Below are 10,682 nucleotides of genomic sequence, written 5' to 3'. Positions count from 1 at the left end.
CAGCGCGCTCCTCGCGGGCTCTGCGTAGGTCTTGCGTTTATTTTGTTATCGCTTCTTTTTGTTTTCTTTGCTAGTTCGGGTCGTTTTGCGAGGCCCCTGGTTTTGCTCGGTCCCTCGCCGCCCCTCGGAGCGAGGGTGGAAGGAGAAGACGGCGTGGCTGGAGCAGCGTGTGCCGTGCCGAGGAGCTGGGGACGGGTGTCCCACAGGTGGGAGGAGGGTTCTCCTGCCCAGCCCTGTGCCGTGGGTGCTGGGGACGGCACCCTCGCCCTGCGCGAGCCCCCGCAGCGACAGCCCGGCCGAGCTTCTTCCAGCCCTGCTGCTCCCTGCACAGCTAAGCAAGCCAACGGGAAGAGTCTGGGGCGAAAGGAAGCCTCTCTCCTAGCAAAGACACAGCATAACGGCCAAGGCACCGTAAATGTCCTTTTTCTTTCCTTCCTCAAATTTGCAGAACAGCAGACACCATCTGGTTCCCTGCCTGCAACTGGAAAGGCAGAAAATGCACGGGCCTTGCAGTGGCTGCAGAGGGGGGAGTGGAGTGTGACAGTACTGATGACAATCACCGTATCACAGCTGGGAATGGACCAAAATGCAGAGGATTAACCCCAAAATGGTACCGGGGGGGACAGTGCTGCCCGTGCCCAAGCCCCCGACAGCCAGCCATCGCTGCCGCCACAGTGCCGTGGCCGGGGACCTCGCCGTGTTTGGGTGGTTACTGCTGCAGCCCAATCAATCTCCTCTGCTTGTTTATAAGTATCTGTGATTCACAGACCTTTTTCCTGCTCCTTAATTGCCAGTTTCCTGAGAAACCATTGCAGCCAGCCAATCGGCTGCAGAATTATGACTTAGTGACTGGATACAATTGGGAAAAATAAATACAGCATTATTGGTAAATTGAACAGAACTTCTCTAAGTACATCATGTATTTATAAACAACACATACATCTGCAGAAACTGAGAATCCCCTTGCCTTTCTAAAGGAGGTCTCCGAAGGTCTTATTCCAAGAAGCAGCACCCACTCCCCTCTGCCTATCTCCCCGTCCCCGCGATGAAGGATGTGCGCAGTGGGTACATCGGTGGCCCGTGCCTGGGGACCCTGCGCTCCCCGCGAGCCGCGGCAGAGTGCACGGCACCGGCAGCTCGCTCGGACCGGCACTGGCACCCATGTAAGCCTGGAGGAGCCTGGACCAGGAAGGTGACTTGGCTGAAGATCACCTCTCCTGCCCGGGGTTACTGTCCAGCTGGAGACGTTGCCCGCGCCGGCTCATCACCTCCCTGCACAGAGGGGTGGGGACTGGGGTGGGAAAAGGGACAGGGACAGGGTGAGAGCAGTGACTGGTGCAGCAGGAGGGACGCTGGCTTCGGGCCAGTCACCGAATCTCCGTATTTTGATCTCCGCATCCATGAAATGGGACCAATAATACAGGGATTTGCCAGAACTGGGCACCAGTTTGCACCCTTTTGGCCTGGGCTTGACGTTTAACAGCAGATTGCAGATGAGGGCAATGAGGCGCCGAGCGCGCTACAGCTCGCTGGGAGAAAAAAACAGCAGCCACATCCCAGGGCAGAGCCTGTGGCTCAGGCAGATGCTGCAGCCGACGATGGGCTGAACGGGGTGAACCCCCCGCATCCCCCCGGCTTTGCTCACTCCGCTGCCCTTCCCTGCTCCCCGCGGCACAGGGGGTCCCTGGGGGGCATGGCCGGGGTGCTGCGGGGTGTGCGCCCGGGCACGGCAGGAAGGGAAGGGGAGCGCAGCTGCCCGTTTTGGCAGCAGCGAGCTGTCCCACCGGCTCAGCTCTCTCATCTGGCTCTCCCCTACGTTTCTCAATCCCGATTGGAATCCTGGGTCTCCTAAACCGTGCCAGCTTCCTAAGAGCCCTTATGGATTGGTACAGTAATTTTAATAAACAGATTGAAATCCTTGGAGAAACCGCAATACAGTAGTATTATTATTTTTATTATTCAGCATTGTTACAAAAGTGATGCACAAGATCTAAACAAGAGAGAGAAGACAATCTCTGCCTTCAGTATTAGTCACTGCTCAATTACAGCTTCACTCAAAGCCATTAATTGGTAGAAAGAAATAAGCCTGTGAAGTCACTCTAGCACAGCATGTTATTTCCTTTATTCTTTTAATACGTGATTATGTTTGGGAAGCTTGAAAGTCTTTTTTAGCAATCATTTGGTAAAACCACTCTAATAGTTGTTAAAAGGCTAGGAAACACAATGTTGGTTAATTTTGGATGAGATCATAGGGAACTAGGGGAAAGGATATAAAAAAACATAATGGCATAAAAGAAAATGATAAGCTGGAGGAGTGCAGCACCTAAACAACTGCATGAGACGTTCAATGATTCAGCCAGGCAGGCAAGGTAATTGGAGAGTTGTGTACTGATAAGTTTTCTCCAAAGAGTACTAGCAGCCAATGTACCCACGTCCTCGCTCCCCGCAGCTGGATGTCAGAACTGCCTGTCTGCAGACCTCAGATTGCGAGTACCTTTGGTACTTCAATTATTGAACATTATGATAGTGGGCAGCGTGAATCCTCTGCTCCTTCTTCCAGCGCTTGAATCAGACCAATATGAAACCCTCCCATCCTCCTCCTGCTGCCGGCACAGCTGGGAAACTGAGGCAGGAGGCCAAGGGACTGGCTTGAGGCCAGGATTACTGTCTCTCCGCAGGGACCATCCTTCCACTGATGTGGTGAGTGGAGACGGGTGTTTGTGGGGAATGGCCACCCTGAGGAATGCTCGCAAAGCTAATGTCAACACTAATGGGCTGAAGATGAGGAGCTGGAAGTCCCTCTCTGGAGGATAGCTTTTATCAGTTATCTAAAATTCGCATCTCTGCTTTGAATGCTCTGAAAACCTGCGTGTTTCAGCTGGGTACGGAGCAGACTTAAAGCCCTGGACTTGGAATAACTTCATCTAGGGGTCTTGGAAATAAGGACTCCAGTTCCTTTCTTCCCCCAGACCAAATACATCATTTTTCTGCAGGATGACACTTAATCTTTGTCTTTGCCCTCAGACCCAGAGCTCAAACTGTGGTTCTGATCAAGATCAAAATAATTTCAGCTGGCCAACACTCACCATTTGACATTCCACCTGTTTGAAGCAAAATTGGAAATGGTATTTATGATGAAGATTAGCTCATGGCCATTAAGTGGTCTGGGCTGAAGATGGATATTTGCTGTCAAAGTGGCGGTGGTGATTTATCTCAGCTGAATGTTTCTCCAGCTATATGAAGTTACTGCCACAGAGCCCTTCTGGCAGAAGAAATCTGTGAATGTTCCTGAGCTGCATTTTTGCAAAGCTGAAGAACTGACCCCAAAATGTTTTTGTAAAGACAAGAGGGGATATCTTGCACTTTCCCTTTCTCAGACTGAGTTGTCAGAATTACTCAGTACTGGAGCAGTATCAAACAGCTGGGGGAAAAAAAAAAGAAAAGGAAATGAATTGTTTCTACAATCTTCATTGGTCAAAGAATAAGGGTTTTAAAACAGATCTGACTGTTGGAGAAAATTCAAACTGTATTAAGGTATTAAGCTATATATTAAAAAAAATTGCCCCGCAAGTGATTGCAGCGAGGGAGCCACACACCATCCGTGCTGGATCAGCCCACATGGCCAGTCTCCTCCAGGATCTTCTCTCTACTGCAAGCAGCAGCAGACAGTGGATGCTGGGACAGAAGCACTACGCTTTTTCCCCAGACGTGCTCCTGTCCTCTGGCACTCAGGAGCAGAAGGAGTTGGGGAGCAGAAGCTGTCACCTCTTTCATGATCTTTCAGAGTCACCATGTTTAGCGTGTGCTTGATGGAAAAAGGAATAATAAACCTCTTTGTTGCCCAGTCTTTCCCTCTCCACTGTAAGTCTGCCCGTCTGGGCAGGGAGGCAGAAACAGGTGCTACGCAAACGGCATCAAGAGCGGAGATGATGCTGAGGTGAGGCCCGGAGGAGGAAGGACATGTCCTGCTGCAGACCCTCCACCGGTGCTGGGGGAGAGGGAGACAAGAACCACCGCTGAGATGAACGGTTCTATTCACACCTCGCTGCGTTGCTGTTTCCAGCAACATTCGTCTCGTCTTTCAGATTAAATCACCATATTGGAGTGGATGGATTTCTTCACACTTCTCTTAAAAACCATTTCTGTTTGAGTGTCTGATTTCCCACATACCAGACCGTTGGCAGTGCTATTGCAGATTCCTGCGGGAGAAGGACATCATGGGAATAGGTTATTGATCACATCGTTTAGATCATTTGTGCAAGAGATTTCCAAAAGAGAGACTGTTTCCTTCTTTCCCACAGCAGCATTTTTTGAAATCTCCTACCACATTTTTCTTCCTGAATAAACCAGACAAAACTGCCTCAAGAGGGTTTTGCCATCTTTACATTTACTCCAGCATAGAAATCTTTTATCTTCTATGAAGAAAAAGTATTGAAGCAGCTCAGTGAAACGCTGAGCAGACAGGCACAAACCTAAAGATAGATATACAAGTTCAAACCTTTCAAACCCAGAAAACAAATCAAGATGACAACAGTCCCAAAACATCAGAAAACCTCAAACTTATGAAAACCAGAATATCATAAGTTAAGACATTTCTAACTCAAGTCTCTGGAAACCATGAAATGTGTTTCATATTGCATACAGGCGAGCAACAGCAGCCTGTCTCCCAGAGACTGCTGGCTGCCTTCAGCCCTGATCCCAAAGGACAGAGGTGGAACACGGGCAGACAAGTGAGGAGAAGCCGTGGGGTGGTGGTCAGGGAACTTGCTATGCCTGTGTCAAACCTTGCAGAAAAGCCAGGGAATCTATGCCTAAAGCTTAACTGCCTCAAGGGACAGCACTGACATCTTAAAAAAGCGGAGGGGACAGTGTGGTGTTCCTGGGATAACGTCTGTACCTGCCATAATTTGCAGATGTTGGCGTGCTCTGCAGGCAACGTGTGCATGTTGAATCCCGGTCGCGATGCCTGCCAGGTTTTACCGAACCAGCTAGGGAGGTAGTCATGGTAGTTGGGCGCAAAGCCAGAGCTGGCAGCCTGGTTTAATGGCTGTGCGCTGTACATGGCCACAGCCCATCATCTGACGTGTCATCCCACATCAGCCGCAGGTCCTCTCCCAGCCACCCCGCAGCGCAGGCAGGAGCCCACGTCTACTCCAGGGTTACGTCCTGTGCAGCAGAGCCCTTCTGCTCAGAAGGGGCTTCCCAGCCTGCTGCCCTCTGCCTCGCTGCGACAGGACGGCTCTTGAGATTTTGATGTAAAATTATGTACGGAGCCTACTCCGTACCTAAACACACACCTCTCTCCCTGGAAAATTTTGTTGAAGAGGATATTAAAACTGTCTCTTCCAATTCTGTTCAGGGAATCTCTAACCAGTATGTCAATAAGGCCATGTAATAATAATCAGATGTTTCAACTTGGCCCAGATAAATTAGCTACGGGAGAGCAGCCAGTCTGCTTTCATTCATGAAAGTTAGATGCCAACTAGTAATGAAGAATGATGATAAAACCTAAATTTCTTTAGTTTTATCTAAACGTTAAAATTAGGAACCAAACCAAAATACATGTTCTTGGGCAAAGTCTTATTGACTTAGTTTAGGTTTGGTTACGGAGGTTGGAATAAAATGCATGCGGATATTTACTTAACATAAAATTGTATTCAGTAATGTCAAGGAAGAAACCCCTGCAGTCACGTTTTCCTAACACCTTTCCTGAGTCCTCAGCACTGTGCCACAAACCTCAGCAAGACAACGGACGAGGGCCACCTGTGTCTGTACGCCTTGACTCGCGTGTGTGATTGATTTGGCCTTTCAAGTCCTAATGCTCAAAATCACAGCTGTTCTACAATAAGATGGAGGCAAAACCACAATATAGAGCAGTTTGATGTTTACAGTGAAGTTGCAGTTTCTGAAACTTCAGTTGCAGAGCTGACTATACATGATATAACTTTTTTTTTTTTAATTTCCTTCTGATTACTAGAGTCTATGCACAGACTGAAGGAATGTGCATCTTCCATGAGGGTCATCCTTCGTAGGTCATCATTTTTCATGCAATGTATTTCCTATCACGCACGTAACCTTTATTAGCATCTAGACAGAAGCAGTTAAAGGCTCACTAAGCAACAAAGCCTTGCTGAAGAACTGAGAGGAAACTGAGAAGAATGAGTTCTGGAAACAATATTCTGAAAGATCTTGAAAAGAAACTCCGTTAAAGCAATCATAGTATTTTTCATGGATGCCTAAGCCAGTAGCCACATAATAATTATAACGACGTATATTGGCAATCAGTTGTTCAGTAAAAGAACACAAGAATCAGTGTTAATCTCATTATTTGATTGCCTTCTCTGTTTAGACTTAGATTAAATATAAACAGGCAAATGGAAAAGAATCATTCTGAAATTCTAACCTTAGTATAAACTCACATAGTGAGTTTAGTGACATAAAGTCACTGAAGTAATGGAGCAGTTCAGGTACAGCAGCCACTTTGCACTGTGTTTTACATTTTCTATAGATGGGGAGAGTAAAGGGTTATATTCAGAATAAATGTTTAATGAACATAGTAATTTCCATAACTATGCCTCTGTTCCATTATTACACTAACTGTTCCCCACCGCTCAATAGCATTTCCTTAGGCCTTTGAATGGGTACTCCACTTAAATTAACTTTAAAAACCTATTTCTTTTCACATTTCTCACATCATCTTATATCAACCTGGCTTGTGCAAATGGAATATGAAGTAACTTAACATTGGCATCAAAGGATGGACAATAGCTGTCATTGCTGATGCCACAGGAGAGTATTATGGGCTTTGCTCATGGCAAAGGGTTGCAAATATTATATGTGATAGTGGTCTTCTGAAACCTGAGACTAATCGTTCGACAAAGTTCAGCTAATTGCATTGATTAGCTCTGCATTGCCAAGCCAGTTATTACTGAATTGTCTGCATCACTCTCCTGAAGCATCCTTTGGATTTGGAGACGCTAATATATACTCGGAGCCATGTGAAGCTTTTGTCATTTGACTTTTACCCAGGCTCGAGCCCAGTGCTAGATGTACAGGCAGCAACTGCAGAAAGCAATTTTAACATAGAAGATTTTTAATTGCCATAAAGATTCTGATAGTGCCTCAGTTTGATTCTTTTAGCAAACATAATTATTTAGTAGATGTACATTAATATTATTTATTACTCTTTAACTGAATCCCGAAGGACCTGATTCTGTTCTTCTGTTACTTTTGCATAGGGTGGACTCCAAGATTTGATCCTCGTGTACAAACATTGACATGAAACGCATTCAGAATCTGGCTCTACATTTACATTGTAGCTTGCAACAAAAACTGTCTTTTGGCATTTTGAGGACTGGAGAGAGCAGCAGTTTTAAATAATCATCCATCACATAGGAAAACATTCAGCTGTAAATCTGAAGTAGAAACCTTAAGGCATGAAGCTGCACAAACATTTTGGCTGAAATCCACCATTAGGATTGTTAGAATAAATATTAAAAAGAGTTTTGTATTCAGCTAAAATATCTGTTTACAGATTTCTTTTGCTGAAGCCGCATATTGTACAATGAAATGAGATCTCCAAAAACATTTTTGTTCTAATAACTTTATAAACTCTGCTATATATTTTATGGAATTTGAACGTATGAGTAGTTGGCCTAGAACTACTTCTGCAGGAGATTATTGGGAGAAAACATTACCATATGTCAGTAGAATGGCAACATCCCATAGATAGTCAAGAGGATCTCAGGCTCAACCCAGCTCTTGTGTTTATAATGTGGCAATATTTCCATACTTCATATATTGGTACCTCTGCTTATATAAACAATATTATGGCAATGATTGTCAAAGACACTTATAGGATTCCAATGAAAATAAAAGTAAATTTCTTCTTACATATTTTCAAGAAAGCATGCTTCTGCTAGCACAGCTCTGCTGGTGAGAGATCACAGGCCACCATCACTATGCCCAACACGGCTATACTGGAAAAAGTCTGTAATGTAGACCTGGCCCAAATGTGTTCTCCATGTTTGCCTGGGTGGTCTGTCCATAAGACACCGTTAATTCTGCAGAGCTAGCCTTCTTGCAGCTCGCACGTTTTCCATGGAGAACCGTGATGACCATGATTTTAAACCATTTGGCCATCGCCAAGCACGTTCCGGGGCTTTACGAAAACTCTTCAGCACTTGGTGTTCATTGACTGGGTTCTCGGAAGATAGTTCTTTTCCTCCTCTGAACATCCGTGTGTTCTTCTTCACTGCGTAGTTTGACGCCATCCCTGAACCACCGCATGCAGTTAGCAGGCAAAGTCTGCGGTGGTTGGGATCGCTCTTCTCCTGCCCTTCAGGAGCTGCGGGTCTCCAGGCTTGGGAAGCGGTACAGACCTACGTCTCAGGCGGTGACCTGCTGACACGGAGGTGAACATGATCCATAAACTGCCTGATCCAGAGTGCTGGGATCGAAGTGACAGCCCAGTACTCATAGAGTACAATCTGCCCTTGCACAGAGGACACATTTCCCTTGCTCAGCGACTTTTATGATACTTTTTGAACACAACCAAGTCGTGCAGCTACATATCTTTCCAAATGCACTTGCTATTATAGTTTCTTGCATTGTGTAAGTGCAAAAAAATGATAACAAGAGGCTTAATCAAACCTTTGTCTCCTAGAGGAATAAATGAGGTATTTTTTCCAGCTGCTCCAGAGCACACCTCAGCACAAGAGTGGCCATTTATGTTTAAGCACACTTGTGGTTTGCTTTTACTGTCAAAAAAGACATTTGTAATGACTAATAGTTATACAAGCATCACCTCAGGAAAGAACTTTAAGGAAGGCTTTGTCATGGAAGCACTGTAATTGCATGGTTCATGCTATGCTACACAAGAACAGAGCTAAGCATTTATTTGAGAATAAAACATATATTTGAGAATACTGAACATAGTCTGGACAAACAGAACAACTTTTCCTATAAAACAATAATTGTACAATGTCAAAAATGACAAAGTAGTAACTTGTTAATACAGTTTTCAGCAAAGATGTGAAAAATGTATTTGCTAATAAAATAGGTATGGGAAAGCATTATAAGTTGAAGGAGGATCTGATGACAGATGCGGAAATTGGAGATCAATTGTTCTTCCCTTGGACACTGGGGTAACTTCAGAGAAAGATCGACGTTACAAAATATCCTTTGCCAGGTAACAGGCTGAGAACTTCGGGACAATTAGCTTGAGACTGCCGTTTCTAATCTCGCCGGCAAAAGCAAAGCTGGGCTGCGGAGTAGCTGCAAGAGCTCCTCGTATTCAGACGTTTGCCCAGAAGTCCCAATTCAGGCTCTTGAGGAAGCAAGACCTAAAGGTGGCCAGCAATGTCACTGGGGATTCACAAACAGTTCTTACTCCCAACAAAGGCAGATGCATTTTGTAAGAAAAATTAACAGTTTCCCACTCTGGTAATAAAGCACTTTTAACTTAGATTTTAATGGTTTCCACTGAATCAATTTGAGATTGATATGCCCAATTAATATCACTAATTAGTATCTGATCCTTTTTAATCGGGTGAAATTAGAGACTGGAAGATGTTTTATGTTATTTACTTGACCTTTCTGTGTAAATTCCAGCAGTTCCCTAAGGAAAGAACAGTGACGGCGGCTGCAGCAACTGCTCCGTTTTGTTTCCTTGGACAAACACTTTTTGTGCATGGGCAGTGAATGGGAATGAACAGCCACGTTATTGTCATCCTCAAGTCCTGCACAGAGGCCAGACCAGAATAATCCAGGGAATTCTTGCTAAAAGCCTGTCTTTTAGCGTTTTTATACAAATTGATTTCACCTCTGCACTGTGGTGAGGTCTAGTCCAGTACATTAATTTGCGTTTCTAGAAATAATTGTCTCCGAGACAGGAGCCAAACAGAAGTCAGATTTCTTGCTTTCTGTGTAGATTATCCCTATTTAAGAGGCAGCCTTTTCTCCTACTTACTTAACATTTATTACGAGGCCAAAATTTTTCACTTGAATATCAGGCTGACTATGTAAACCTTTCCATGGCTTTTCAACAAAGCAACAATTACAAGTGTGTAATATCTAATTTATTCTTTGAGCAGAGATCTTTTACAATCTCAACACCCCCACTTTGGTACAACTGTAGTGAAACAAGAGTAAAAGTCATGTAGCTAAAGTTAGCCAGAATTTACTCTCCTTTTCCACCACGGGGGATGGTCAGGTCCCCAATTCTAGCTGTCCTGGGTCTTTTATAAGTGTTTGCAAAGCAGCTTATGATGCCTGTCTAGTTTTGATGTAAATTGTTCATATAAGTTGTAGCTTTTCAGGGGGGAGGCAGTTACAAAACTCAGACCATTAAATTCTTGTTCCTCTGAAATTTCAGAATCATTTCTTGGCAAGAAAGAATTTTTCTGCTTTTCATTACTTTTCAGTGACAGAAATCCCAGAGAATGGATCCAACCACTGTAGACAAGGGTCAGTATATGAACATAAATCTTACATACTATCTTAGGGCCTGGCAGTCCTCCTGACCCATCATCAAAAATATTTGGAACATGAGAGGTGAACAACTTCAGAAGTACAGTTTACAAAACTGTTATGATGAAAGCATTCAACTTCTCCCCTCACAGCACACTGAAAAGCACTAATTATTAGGGCTTGTGCAGTATCCAGGATTTACGAATGGTAGC

This window comes from Haliaeetus leucocephalus, unplaced genomic scaffold (genome assembly GCF_000737465.1).
Source record: "Haliaeetus leucocephalus isolate CR32 unplaced genomic scaffold, Haliaeetus_leucocephalus-4.0 Scaffold656, whole genome shotgun sequence".
Lineage (NCBI taxonomy): Eukaryota > Metazoa > Chordata > Aves > Accipitriformes > Accipitridae > Haliaeetus > Haliaeetus leucocephalus.
Note: the sequence above shows the minus strand (reverse complement) of the source record.